The sequence below is a fragment of the Erythrolamprus reginae genome, chromosome Z (genome assembly GCF_031021105.1).
Source record: "Erythrolamprus reginae isolate rEryReg1 chromosome Z, rEryReg1.hap1, whole genome shotgun sequence".
NCBI classification, from domain to species: Eukaryota; Metazoa; Chordata; class Lepidosauria; order Squamata; family Dipsadidae; genus Erythrolamprus; species Erythrolamprus reginae.
In genome coordinates, this window is record NC_091963.1 from 38,106,359 (window position 1) to 38,121,953 (window position 15,595).

Here is a 15,595-nt window from a genome sequence, read left to right on the forward strand (position 1 = left end):
GCTATAGCATTTTCTTTTTTAAAATAAATGTAATAATGATCAAGCACCTATCATCTCACTGTGGGTGACCTTTATAATTTACTGTCTTTATTCGTGGAAGTTCTATGTCTATTCCATTTGCCTTCTCTGTTTGCACCCAGCTGTATTTGGAACATAGTCAACTAGGATTTGTGAGAAGTCCAGAAGTTTGATTCTTCTTAATCATGATTGCATATAAAAAAAACAAGTTTTATTCATGCCTAGAGTGATTTCACAGATATGTGGTCTCCTAAACTTTGCACTGAATATTTTATTCCACGTCATAGTTGTTCTTTTGCTGTGAGATAAATCTATTATCTCCACTTCTCCATTCTTCAGAACTAACACAAATAGGGCTATGCAGTGACAATCATTCTTTCCTTTAACAATTACAAGGCATGTACATATTGTGCACCAGTATAGGAGAACACTGTATCATCCCTATCTTTCTGGGAAAGCAGCATTTTTAACTGTTGCTACAAGGCCAGATGAAAGGTTGTAACTTAACTCTAATCTTAAGGGAAATTGTTAAGAAAGATTTCAAGCTCCAAGCGGTTAACACTAAATTAAGGGACCAGAGTTAGCCCCGAAGACACAGATTCCTTTGTCCTGTCATTCAACACCATATGGATGATCCTTTTGCACCTAAACTTGCCTCTTACTCTACAAATTGCCATCCATATATACATAACTACTACTAAAAATGGAGTTTGGGGGTGGAAAGATGAGATGCTTTTTGCACACACACACACACATCCTATCTTTTGAATGCCCCTCTTATCAAAGAGACATTTTTATTCTCTCCAGCTCAAGAAAAGAAATAAATTACTTAAGAGAATTTGGGATACCATCTGTCCCTCAGCAGGATAACTCACTGAAACCAAAACAGAATGAAACTGGACCAAATATAAGATGGTGGGAGAGGCAAAATAAGTGTCAAGGTAAAAAACAACAACCAACCTAATTGTGATTTGGGCCTGCAAAGGAAGAAAATTCTCCAGTGGAAGTGGCATGGGGCTAGTGGTTTACAACACTAGCCACTTCCATTCTACATCCTCTTTTCTTTTGACATGACCTGGACTGATGCTGTTATGAATGTGTTGCAAAGAAATCCAGAAATACCCTATGGGGTTTTTTTCACCATATGTATAAAGAGATCTGGGATATAATCCACTTTCAACCAGGTGACTTTTGACATTCACTCTTAGTCCAGTCTATTTTATATGGTGGTGGTTGTAAAGAAAAATAGGAATAGCACTATAAGTACAGCCTAAAGTTTCTTTCATAAGACATGATGGCATTTAAATTATAAGTGAACAGTCTTTCATGACTTGAATTAAAGAATAAACAAATGTTGCTATATGTTTGGCCTGATTACTGTAATATTTATTAATTTGCATGAATTTTCATATATTTTTCCTTGCAGTAATTACATTTTAATGTCTACTTTCCTACAATAAGAGTGTGTGTGTGTGTATTCTGTTTTGTGTTATGAAGTGTGTTGTTTTTGGCATGCAAGTGCATTTTAGATATATGTTTGAGAATAAAAATCCAATTTCCTATAAAACTTCAAATTAACTTTTCTTTCTTTGCATCAACTGGATGGAAAATTGAACTGGAAATTCCACTGACTACTTAATGTTCTTTTTCTTACAGCTTTCATCCTTCTAGTTTCATTACATTACACATAGAGATAATCATTAGATTATATACATAAACAGTGGGCACGGAAAGTATTCAGACCCCTTTAAATTTTTCATTCTATTTCATTTCAGCCATTTGGTAAAAGCAAATGGTCACAGATGTTCCAAAGCAACTCCTTTGTTATTTTAGCTGGGAGGGGCAGATCAGCTGTCGGGCAGGGTGCGGGCTCCTGTGTGCGGGCTTTGAAACGGCTGCGCCACATTTGGAATTTGCATGTGCCACAGCGCACTGCACAGGTTAGAGGGAACAGTGATCTCAAGTAGGATCAGAAGGAAATGGACAGCATGTGAGTTAAATATGAGTGTCACAGCAAAGGATCTGAATACTTATGGCCATGTGATATTTCAGTTTTTCTTTTTTAATAAATTAGCAAAAATATCTACATTTCAGTTTTTGGTTTTTATTTTTTTTTCCTGTCAAGATGGAGTGCTGAGTGTACATTAATGAGAAATGAAATGAACTATAAAATAGCTGCAATTAATAACAATAATAATAATAATAATAATAATAATAATAATAATAATGTATTAGATTTGTATGCCGTCCCTCTCCGAAGACTTGGGGCGGCTTACAACAATAATAAAACAGTGTGACAATGTAAACAAATCTAATATTAAAAAAGCATCTAAAAAACTTATCATTTAAAACCATGCAACACACGCATACCATACATAAAACTATAAAAGCCTGGGGGAGATGTCTCAGTTCCCCCATGCCTGGTGATATAGGTGGATCTTAAGTAATTTGCGAAAGCAAGGAGGGTGGGGGCAGTTCTGATCTCTGGGGGGAGTTGATTCCAGAGGGCCGGGGCCGCCACAGAGATAAAGAATCCTTTCCATGGGAAAATGTTATTGTTCTGAATTTTAAAAAAAACCAACAACCTTAAGAGTGTAAAAATTGGACACTGGAGGAAACTAAACATAATTAAAAGAGAAGGACATATAAACTCAACCTACAATTAAAATAAAACAAAATATTCTAAGAGACATATTGAAGGATATTGTTGAAAAATTGATTCAGAAATTAATTTTAATAATAATATTTTTTTCCTTTAATAAAATTGTTATCTAAAGAAATAACGGAAAGATTGAGCATTCAGAAAAAAACTTGGACAAAATTAGATAGATAGATAGATAGATAGATAGATAGATAGATAGACAGACAGACAGACAGACAGACAGACAGACAGACAGACAGACAGACAGACAGACGAGGGAGGGAGGGAGGGATGCCTTTTCTTTAGAAAAATTAAACAAAGAGTGAAAATTTAAAGGGATCTCAATACTTTGTGATTTTTTTTGTTGAGTCACCCTGGTATATGGAAGGAGCAAACAGCTTCCTTTTTGCCTCTCGGCCACACTAGGGGCCATATTCCAAGGCAGATAAGCTTTTTTATAGCTGCTACTATAATCTATAAGTGTAACATATTTTTACTATTAATGAAAAGGAAGGGACTATAGGTCTATTTTGGGCTTATTTGCCCTCATCAGGTAGCCACACCCTTACTTGGATTTGAACCTGGGGATCTGCCTTGTAAGGCTGTGGCCTTAGTCTCTAGGCTACAGGCTCGCCTCCTGTATCAGCTTGTAGCAGGAAAGGATTATGTGTGATTATTTTGCTGGGTCTGCATTGGAATATAGCCCCTGGTGGGACCGAGAGGCAAAATGGAAGCTGTATGCTCCTTTCATATACCACGGTGACTTGACAAAAAAAATCATACATAACCCTTCCTTGGTACAAGCTGATACAAGAGGCAAGCCTGTAGCCTAGAAACTAAGGCCATTGCCGTCCAAGTCAGAGCCCCAGGTTCAAATCCCAGTAAGGGCGTGACCATCTGATGAGGACAAATAAGCCCAACATAGATCTATAGTAGTCTCCCTTACTTTTCATTATCAGCAAAAAGATGTTACACACATACACACACACACACATGTATGTAACATCTTTTTGCTGATAATGAAAGTAAAGGGAGACTTCATACCCTTCCTGGGATTTGAATCTGGGCAATCTGCCTGAAAGGCATTAGCTTTAACGTCTAGACCACAGGATCTCTTCCTTGTCTCAGCTTGTACCAGGGAACAGTTATATATTTATTTCCCTGTCAAATCACCCCTGGTATACCCAAATAGGGGAGGGAGCATACTGCTTTCTTTTTGCCTCTTGGCCCCTGATGGCTACTTGATGAGAGCAAAATAGTTTGAAATAGATCTATATATATAGAGAGAGAGAGAGGATAATAGAGGATATATATATATAGAGAGAGAGGATAATTCTCTGCCTTACAAGGCAAAGATTGCAGGTTCAAGTCCCAGTGGGTATGGCTAGCTGATGAGGCCAAAATAAGGCCGAAATAGATCTATCCTAGTCTCCCTTAATTTTCAAATTCAGCTTAAACATGTGACACATACAGATAGAATTGTCGGCTATCAATAAAATTAACTGCCTTGGAAATGGCCCTGGGTTGGGCCGAGAGGCAAAACAGGAGCTGTGATGTTCCTTCAATATACCAGGGTGATTCGACACAAAATGTAACCCTTCCCTGGTACAGAGCTGAAGGGATTGGATACTGTAGCCTAGAGGATAATTCTCTGCCTTACAAGGCAAAGGTTGCAGGTTCAAGTCCCAGTGGGTATGGCTAGCTGATGAGGCCAAAATAAGGCCGAAATAGATCTATCCTAGTCTCCCTTAATTTTCAAATTCAGCTTAAACATGTGACATATATATATATATATATATATATATATACAGTGATCCCTCGATTTTCGCGATCTCGATCTTCGCGAAACGCTATATCGCGATTTTTCAGAAAATATTAATTAAAAAATACTCCACTCTTCTCTCTCTCTCTTTCTTCCTCTCTCTCACTCTCTTCCTTCCTTTCTCATCTCTTTCTTTCTTTCCTTCTCTCTCTTTCTCTATCTCTCCCCCTCTTGCTCTCCCTCTTTTTCTCACTTTCCCTCTCTCGTGCACCGAGCGGCGGGCAGGCGGGCAGGCAGGCGGCGGACAAGCGGCAGGCGGACAAGCGGCGGACAAGCGGCAGGCGGACAAGCAGCGGACGGGCAGGCAGGCGGCGGACAAGCTGCGGGCGGACAAGCGGTGGGCAGGCGGGCAGGCAGGCAACGGACAAGCGGCGGGCGGACAAGCGGCGGACAAGCGGTGGGTGGACAAGCGGCAGGCGGACAAGCGGCGGGCGCCGCAGCAGCGAGGAGCCGAAGATCGGGGTTTCCCCTTTGCGTGGGCGGTGGGGAAACCCCGATCTTCGGCTCCTCGCTGCTGCGGCGCTGCCGAGCAGATCAGCTGCTGGGCGGCGGAAGGAACCTTCCCTGGGTCTTCCCAGGTGCGGAAGTAAAAACACCATCTGCACATGTGCTGCCATGGAAAAAGGGCGCGCATGCGCAGATGGTGTTTTTACTTCCGCACCACTATATTGCGAAAAATCGAGATCGCGAGGGGTCTTGGAACGTAACCCTCGCGATACTCGAGGGATCACTGTATATATATATATATATATATATATATATATATATATATATATATATATATATGTGTTTTCGTAAATTTTCACGGGTATATGTATGTAGATTGTTCTGAGTTCGGGTTTTGCCCTGTGTAATATTTTGCATGTTTATGCGACGTTTCGGTGAAATCACATTCACCATCATCAGGCTGAAGTTTCCAAGCTTCGTGCTGTTGTAAAATGGAATGTTTGCAACTGTCATTTCTTCCTAGTATATAGTGTGGGGGTGGAGATTTGGTTTGAATGTAGCAAATAGATTGGGTGATTATGTTTCAGTGATCTGATTGGTTGGTGTAATCATAATTATTAGAAGGATTGACATGGTGATTTTTATGAAGTGACTTTGAAAAAACTAAATTACTTCACAAAACAGAGAATTTATATAGAAGAATTGCTCTAGAAGCCATAGAAATTGAGAGGAGCCCCCTTTGCATAAATAAAAGAGATGACACGTCCCGCCTACCAGAAATTTGGAAACCAGCCTTAAACAAAAAAAACACTTCATAAAAATCACCATGTCAATCCTTCTAATAATTATGAATTTGGAATTTTGAAATTTGGAAACCAGCCTTAAACAAAAAACACTTCATAAAAATCACCATGTCAATCCTTCTAATAATTATGATTACACCAACCAATCAGATCACTGAAACATAATCACCCAATCTATTTGTTACATTCAAACCAAATCTCCACCCCCACACTATATACTAGGAAGAAATGACAGTTGCAAACATTCCATTTTACAACAGCACGAAGCTTGGAAACTTCAGCCTGATGATGGTGAATGTGATTTCACCGAAACGTCACATAAACATGCAAAATATTACACAGGGCAAAACCCGAACTCAGAACAATCTACATATATATTAGTATATATATACACTAAATATACAAAAGAACATAAATCTCCCAGATATTTATTACCAATCATTCATCAGAACAATTAAAACTTCCTTTCCTTTAAAAAAAACTGCCTTTCATTTTAAAAATGTCAAATTACAGACATGTTGAAGAAATAATATTAATGAAAGAAAACTATCATAGTTAACAGCAGCTGAATCAGTTACAACGCTAGCAAAACAATTCATTTTAAAGTTTTGGCAAGGATGACCTTTTAAAAGTTTTAGTATCAATATATTGCTTCTAATTTAAGAATATAAAAATACAATTCTTGATTTAAATGATCCTGTTTATAATAAATGAAAAGTGTAGAAAGAATACATCCAAAATAGATCTTAGAATGAAGTAACTGCTACTCGTGAAATAGAAAGAAAGCATGAAATATTTGACAAAATGAAGATATTTTTAATTTGAGTTATGGTTTAACAATCAAATGTAAATCTTATTAATCATAGGAGAGTACACTAAAGAAATAACTTCCCAAGTTGTTTTCTGATCATCGCCTGCCTGCTTGCCTTTTAATATAGTGACATTACCGTTAAGTTTGATCTTAATAATCAGGCAGAGTTATATGGGAGGAAATATTTTGAATATCCTGTTGCTCTGACTTGAGAGCTTTAAATGTCAAAAGCAATCTCTTGGAAGTCTATCTGGAATTAATAGTCAGTGGCATCCTGAACAAATTTTAAAAGCATCTGATTGTGATATCCCTTATTGTCATAAAATAGCATGTACCGCTAATAAATGCCATAAACAAGAAAAACAATCTACCCATCTCAATAAGAAAACTATAAACAAGCAAACAAAAATTTCCCTGGCGGAAAAACAAAAGAAAAGTCATGTAGCCAACTTCAAAAGCCACTACAAAACTTTATGCCTTCAACAGCAAATGAGGGAAACCTCCTCCATACCAAATCCAACCATGCCTTCTACAACTTTGTAAATAACATACTCAAGGACACAAGATCCATCCCACCATTAAAAGGACCCAACAACAAAGAATGTTATGATGAATCAACCAAAGCTAACCTCTTCAACACATTCTTTGGCTCTGACTTTGTAAACAGCAGCGACTCATCCCCAAAATTCAATGAGATCCCCAAAAAGACAACGTTGAAAAAGCACTATGTGACCTTAATCCTTCTTTATCAATTGGACCTGATGGTCTATGTGCATACTTCCTAAAAAAAAGCTCTCCACAGCCATAGCTGAACCACTAAGCATAATCTTTGAAAAATCATTCAGGACCAGTTCACTACCAAAACTATGGTCTCAAGCAATAGTCATCCCCATCTTCAAAAAAGGAGATCCCAGTCTAGTTGAAAACTACAGACCAATCTCACTATGTGCATCACATGCAAAGTCATAGAACCAATCATAAACCAATCAATTACCCTCCACCTAGAAACTAACAACCTAATTTCTAATAAACAATTTGGTTTCAGAAAAAAATTATCTTGCAACCTGCAACTCCTTCACTGCAAAAACATATGGACTACACATCTCAACCATAGCAAATCAATAGATGCAATTTACATTGATTTCTGTAAACCCTTCGACTCAGTGGTTCATGACAAACTACTGTATTTTTCGGTGTATAAAATGCACTGGTGTATAAGACACAACTAGATTTTAGAGGAGGAAAACAAGGAAAAAAGTATTCTGAACCAAATGGTGTAGTATTATATTGTTTAATAAAATACCAGTTTAGCAGAATACGTTTTACAACCATGTACACTTTTAAAAACCATGTACACTTTTTACAAACTTCAAACTTGACAGCTTCAAGACATGTGGACTTAAACTCCCAGTATTTCTCAATATGTCATGCTAGCTCAGAAATGGGAGTCGAAGTCCACAAGCCTTAAACTTGCCAGTTTTGAAGACCCTGGCACCCCTAAACCAGAGGTCTTCAAACTTGACAGCTTTAAGACTTGTGGACTTCAACTCCCAGAATTCCTCTGCTGCTGGGATCCACCTCCGAGAGAGACTCACTGCATTGCCAGATCACAAAGGCCTGGCTCCATGTCTCCAAAGGGCCAAGGAGCTCATTTTTATCCCTTCTCCCGGTTCCAGCCAAAAACCTGATTGTTGCTTCTCTGTTACTCGTCACGCTGCATATGTTTCACTCTAAACGACCCTCAATTCCTCCCCCCTCCACCACCTCTGTTGCACATCCTTGCCTGCTGGAGGTACCCTGTTCTCCTTCCCCCCACCACACACACACTTTCCTTGGCTGCCATCCCCACCCTGATCAGGATCTTCTCCAAAGTCCATGTCAGGAACATATTCTTTGTTTTTCCCCTACATACATGAGGGAGCACTGGAAGTGAGGTGAAAGGGTGGGGAAGGGAAGAGGATGAGCCAGGGTGACTCTTAGGACTGGGACTCAAAGAGACTTCAGCCCAGGAGAGGAGGACTCTCTAACCAACTCGGCTCTTCCTCCTCTGTAAACCAACTTCTGTAGCAACCTCTAATGCCGCTGTCGCTTCCTCCTCTGTAAAACCAACTTATTTCATTCCAGCAAGGGGAGGATGGGAGGCTGCCGCTTTCACAGCTGCCCGGGTTTTGGTTCCATCCAAAGACGGGCGGCTGAGGAGGAAGGCTGAAGCGGGTGTGACAAGAATGCAGCGCTGCCCATTTGCCTCAGCCTCTATTAGAAGTGGCAATGGCGGCGAAAGCAGCAGCCTCCCATTCTCACCTTGTTGGAACGAAACAAGTTGGTTTACAGAGGAGGAAGCAGCAGCAACATTAGAGGTTGCTACAGAAGTTGGTTTACAGAGGAGTAACAGCCGAGTTGGTTTACAGAGGAGGAAATGAAATGAACCTACCATACCATCAGCAGCAGCGGCAGCAGACTTACTGTTGTCTGGTGATAGTAGCGTCTCATGTAGTTTGGTAGTGGTGGCCGGTGCCAGCCACGAAACCATGTGAAAAGCCACCACTGCAGGACTACGGGAAGACTGCTGCCACCACCGCTGACCATCACCCAACAGCATTTGGTGTATAAGACACACCCAGTTTTGGCACACATTTTTGAAGTAAAAAGGTGTGTCTTATACACTGAAAAATATGGTACTTCTAAAACTCAAATCCTACGGCATCTTAGGATCCCTACATAGTTGAAAAATTGTGTTCCTATCCAACAGACAAGTTGTCAAAATAGGGAGCACCATATCTAATCCTATTTCGGTTAAGAGCAGTGTACCCCAAGGTAGCGTACTTGTACCAACACTCTTCATACCTTTGCAATCACATTACAAGAACTACTTTCTCTTAGCTGATGATGTAAAACTCTTCAACACCACCGATAACAGAATGGTCAAACATCTGGCAATTCTGAATCCCTTTTTTAAAAAAATATTGAAACAAAACACCAACAAACATACAATATATATGTTCTGTCGGGCTGGGCCAGAGCTAACCACAACAATATATAGGGGCTCCTGATGCCCCGCCCTTATCAGAAGTTTCTGGAGTGAAATTTATACATAAATTTCATACAAAGATACATATTCTTATATTTCTTATATTTCTTCCTAGATCTTTCTCTTTAATTCTTATATACTTAGCATTCTAATATTATTTGCTATTAACACATTTATGACTATTTACTATTTTCTTGTTTGTAATATAATTAATTATTCATTATTCCTTGATCTTTTGTCTAACCAATCATAGAACTTATCCCAGACTTTATAATATTTGGTTTCTTCTTGTCCTTTCAACTCCAAATCTAAACTCCCAAATGCTCTATCCTACACATTGGCAAAAAGAATCAGAACACCAAATACAAGCTGAATAAACAAGAACTTACAGACAACCCTCACTCTGTAAAAGTCTTTGCAATACTCATATAAAATGGCCTAAGTGCCAAAGCCCACTACAACAACATCGCCAAAAAGGCTTCAAGAGTTGTTAACCTAATCCTACATAGCTTCTGCTCCGGTAATTTCACACTACTAACCAGAGCATTCTAAACTTTCACCAGATTAATCCTTGAATACATCTCATCTGTCTGGAACCCACACTGAATTTTGGACAACACTCTAGAAAATGTCCAGAGATACTTTACTAGAAGAGCCCTCCACTCCTCCACTCATAACAGAATACCCTATGCAACTAGACTTACAATCCTAGGCTTAGGAATCCCTCTCCATGAGAACAACTGGCATTGTGAATTTGGGGGTGACTTCCCTTCTCTGTCACTTGGAGATTGAAGGAAAAAACTTGTCTTTCTGTTGCTTCCGCCTTTTTTGTAACACTTTATGGTAATACGACATCACATTATCACTGAACATGTTTAGGTTCCTGTTGCCTACTGCACTGTTAGGGAAAGATTTTTCTACAGACAATTGCAATTCCCCCCACTTTGCACACAAGAAGGAAGCAGCATAATAAAGATAACAACTGACTGAATGAATGTAACTGTGTCTTGAGCGTGAATGATGCTTGGTTTGAGATGCAGGGACGCGTGGGAGTGATGTCAGCTGTTCACAATCTGAAATTTTGTTCACTACGTACTTGGCAAAACAAAATGAATGAATGAATGAATGAATGAATGAACAAACAAACAAATAGCAAGTCATTATAACAGGTCTTGAACGGCAGTGTGAATTCATTGATTTGGACCCATCAGGGCAAGCAGGAAATCTATAAGCTTCAAACCAACTCAGATTTCTTGAGATACTGAAATGCAAGATTATAAGGAAAGCCTTCATGCAGAGTAAGTTATATTCATGCCAGAAGGTGAAGGCCTAAAACCTTCTATGTAAATTTCTCCACAAGAGAATAATCTTGCTTTCTAAAATGCTATGACATACCTATGACATATGACATTGCTTTGGAATTGTCTCAGTTTATATTTTGAATTTGTCCTTTCTTGCACTACAATATTTTTTGCTCTGCTGATCTTTTAAAAAACTTGGCAATATAAAGTTGATCATTCTGTTGTATTTTTTATTAATTTGATGAGTATTAAACTCAGTATGTTTTACTTGGAAGAGCTTTAGATCTGCGTTCTGTTGTTGGTTTAGGGTTTTTTTTTAATCAATAAAATAAAAGAGTAGCCTCAATACAGTGATACCTTGTCTTACAAACGCCTCATCATACAAACTTTTTGAGATACAAACCCGGGGTTTAAGATTTTTTTGCCTCGTCTTACAAACTATTTTCACCTTACAAACCCACCACCGCCGCTGGGATGCCCCGTCTCCGGACTTCCATTGCCAGCGAAGCACCCTTTTTTGCACTGCTGGGATTCCTCTGAGGCTCCCCTCCATGGGAAACCCCACCTCCGGATGTCTGTGTTTTTGTGATGCTGCAGGGGAATCCCAGTAGGAAAATCCCAGCAGTGCAAAAATGGGCGCTTCGCTGGCAAATTCCAGAGGTGGGTTTCCCAGGGAGGGGAGCCTCAGTGAAATCGCAGCATTGCAAAAACACAGAGGTCTGGAGGTGAGGTTTCAAGGACTTCGGTGTTTTTGCAATGCTGCGATTTCACTGATGCTCTCTTCGCTGGGAAATCCCACCTCCAGACTTCCGTTGCCAGTGAAGCGCTCGTTTTTGCGATGCTGGGATTCCCCTGCAGCATCGCAAAAGCACAGAAGTCCGGAGGTGGGGTTTCCCATGGAGGGGAGCCTCAAGAGAATCCCAGCAGCGTAAAAACAGGCGCTTCAGCTGGCAAAAGGGGTGAATTTTGGGCTTGCACACATTAATCGCTTTTCCATTGATTCCTATAGGAAACATTGTTTCGACTTACAAACTTTTCACCTTAAGAACCTCATCCCGGAACCAATTAAGTTCGTAAGACAAGGTATCACTGTATATATTATTGACAAATTTGTGGCTCCTCATAAATTGACTTGGAAAACAGTTTACCTAGCATAAAAGGTTAATCCTGAATTGTTTATTCTGACATCTGTCTTAATTCTGGGTCCTTGCCAAGATCCTATATTCTCACTGCATTAGCTTGCTTCTGCATCAGACTCAAAAGACTAACACTCATTGACACAAAACTAAGTACGGTAAGTTTCACCCTATGAAAAAGTGAAGGTTTATTAGAAAGCAACTTAGAAAGATTGTGTGACTTAAAGCAGTGCTTTATCAACTTTGGCAACTTTAAGATGTATGGAGTTCAACTGCCACCTTTCCCCAACAAGCATGCTGGCTTGGAGTTGAGGGAGTTGAAGTTTACACATCTTAAAGCTGGAAAGGTTTAGAAACACTAACTTAAAACAACAGACTTTTGGCACACCACCAAATGAGAAAGTTCTGCCCACCCAAATTACTCTGGTATTTTGTCCTTGATGAGAAATGCCTGGTGGTTCATGGTGGACTCTATGGTAAGGTATCTGGCAAAAAGAAGCAGAATGAAAGTAAACATGATTCTGTTGTTTTGGAACAATTAAATTCCTTGTTATAAAGCCAAGTATGAGCAACCTTTTAAAACCATTGAACCATAAAAGCCATTTTCTTAAGGGTTTTAAATTTGGAAACAGACTCATGAAATTTATAGCTCTGATGAGATTCTGTTTGCCTGCAGTCAAAATGAGAACCAGATCATTGGTTTCTCAGCATGATACTATGTATTCTTGTATGCAGTAGATATCATTAAGCTCATAATAACATAGCTATCATCACAATGTCAGAAAAGGTTCATGCTTGATACTTAGTTTAAAACTCCAATTTATACTTCCAGAATGCTAAATAGCTGGATTTTTTTTAAAGTATGGAATATTTCATAATAAGGCTAAGATATCTAAGTCCAAAAATGGTTAAATGCATTGTCTACGTTTTATCTTCTTTGATCTTGTCTTTTCACAAAAATACTTCACTAAATATGTCATTAATGAAAGTGACACTTTTAAAAAGATCCCTTCATTTTTCAGTGTGATATTTTAACCTGATGTCTGCAGCAGAAAAAAACTTTCTGTCTTTTTCCACATCCTGTCAGCTATCTGTTGTTGAAGGGGCATTGCAACATCCGTCAAATCACCTCTTAACCTCGATGTTGCAAATAGGACTTTCATTGAGAAAAAAAAGACATGATTATCACTTAGACAATAACTGATAGCAGCAAAAGGAAAGCAAGTTTTGAAGCAAAAGGTATGCAAAGGCACATACAAAGAATTCCAAAACCCTCCCTCAGAACTTCACCTGAGCAATTCACCCAATCCCCATGTGCCAAGATCGTCGCATGCTTGAGCCTCCAGTCCCCTCATCATCCTGGTTGCTCTTCATATTAAGGACTACTAGAGTTGGAAGGGACCTTGTGGACATTTTATCATATTTACTTCGTACCCTTAGAACAATGTCACAGTAAATCTTCCCTGTGTAGGAAGGAGTGAGTATGGTAGCATGAACTAATGCAAGTAATTTATCATCTCAAATAAGGAATAATTTATTCTTAGTAAGTGCATAAATAAAATGAGGCTGTTGGGGTCTGGATGGGTGTCAACAGACTCAAACTCAACCCTGATAAGATGGAGTGGCTGTGGGTTTTGCCTCCCAGGGACAATTCCATCTGTCCATCCATCACCCGGGGGGGGGAAATCATTGACTCCCCTCAGAGAGGGTCCACAACTTGGGCATCCTCCTTGATCCACAGCTCACATTAGAGAAACATCTTTCAGCTGTGGCGAGGGGGGTGTTTGCCCAGGTTCGCCTGGTGCACCAGTTACAGCCCTATTTGGATCGAGAGTCACTGCTCACAGTCACTTATGCCCTTATCACCTTGAGGCTCGACTACTGTAATGCTCTCAACATGGGGCTGACTTTGAAGAGTGTTCAGAAACTTCAGATCGTGCAGAATGCAGTTGCGAGAGCAATCAAGTATGCCCATTTTACACCAACACTCCGCAGTCTGCACTGGTCAGTTTCTGGTCACAATTCAAAGTGTTGGTTATGACCTATAAAGCCCTTCATGGCATTGGACCAGAATATCTCTGGGACCGCCTTCTGTTGCATGAATCACAGCGACCAGTTAGGTCCGATAGAGTTGGTCTTCTCCAGGTCCTGTCGACTAAACAATGTCATTTGGTGGGACCCAGGGCAAGAGCCTTCTCTCTGGTGGCCCCGACCCTCGGGAACCAGCTCCCCCAGAGATCAGAATTGCCCCACCCTCCTCGCCTTTCGTAAGCTCCTTAAAACCCACCTCTGTCATCAGGCATGGGGGAATTGAGATATTCCTTTCCCCCCAGGCCTATACAATTTATGCATGGTATGTTTGTGTGTATGTTTCATTTTTAATAAGGGTTTTTTAGTTATTTTAATATTAGATTTGTCATATGCTGTTTTTTTATTATTGTTAGCCGCCCCGAATCTTCGGAGAGGGGTGGCATACAAATCTATCAAATAAATAAATAAAATACATTTTAAATACTTTAGAATACTATGAACAGCACCCTGAAAAACAGATGGCATTAATGTTTTTGGATGCACAAAAGGCTTTTGACAATTTAAACTGGCAATTTCTAAATAGGCAATTACAATATATGAATTTTGCGGCGAGGTTCATTGAAAAAGATGGGAAGTTGGGAACAGAGCAAGGAAGAAAAAAATAAGAAAAAGGGGAAGGGAAGAGAAAGAATGAGGAGAAAGAGAAGGAGGGAGGGAGATTATAATGAGACTGAGTGAGGGTCTCAGGGAAGTCATGCCCTACCACTTAATCACAACAGGTGCTCCTGACACAAGTCCCAGGTCACCCCACCATAGCCCTCTAAGGTCAAACACAACTGTGATGTGGCCTTCAATGAAATTGAGTTTGATACCCCTGCTGTACTGTGTAGATTTTTTTTTAAATGCTAACAGTGCCAATTAAATAATTACAGTGCATCTATAACATAAACTATACTAAATTGAGATTAAATGATTTCGATAAAAAAAACTTCCCATCCTTGTCTGATTTTACTTATTGTAAAATTAATCTGGCTACAATTGATATCTTGCTAAAGAGTAGTTTAGTTCTAACTCTTTTAGGTTGAAACTTAACTGAGTTCACCAATTGTTTTGTGAGGACAAAATATCACGTATTGAAATCATGGTTCAAATATGGCTTTGAATCCTGGCTTCCACTGGGGTTCACCATCATATTCAAAATCAGAATTTAAGTTTAATTCTAATTGACATGTTTTTTTATGAAGAATGAATGTCTTAAAAAGGAAATCATGTATGCTGATGACTTCAGACTCTTTTCCATTCATGCTCGTTAAACAGGTCCTTTCCTCCTCCTCCTAACTAAGGGAGAAAACAAGTATTCAAAGGAGCCATTTACTTTTAATGAGGGATATATGATAACATTAAGCTAGACTAATAATTGAAGAGAGATAATTGCATATGTTCACCCAAGCCATCACTGTTCCTATACACTCATTCTTCCTCAAAACTGTTTATCCAAATATCCTCTTGTTCTAATTATTCTAATTGTTAACTGCAAAAGGCTTCTCTAAAGAGAAA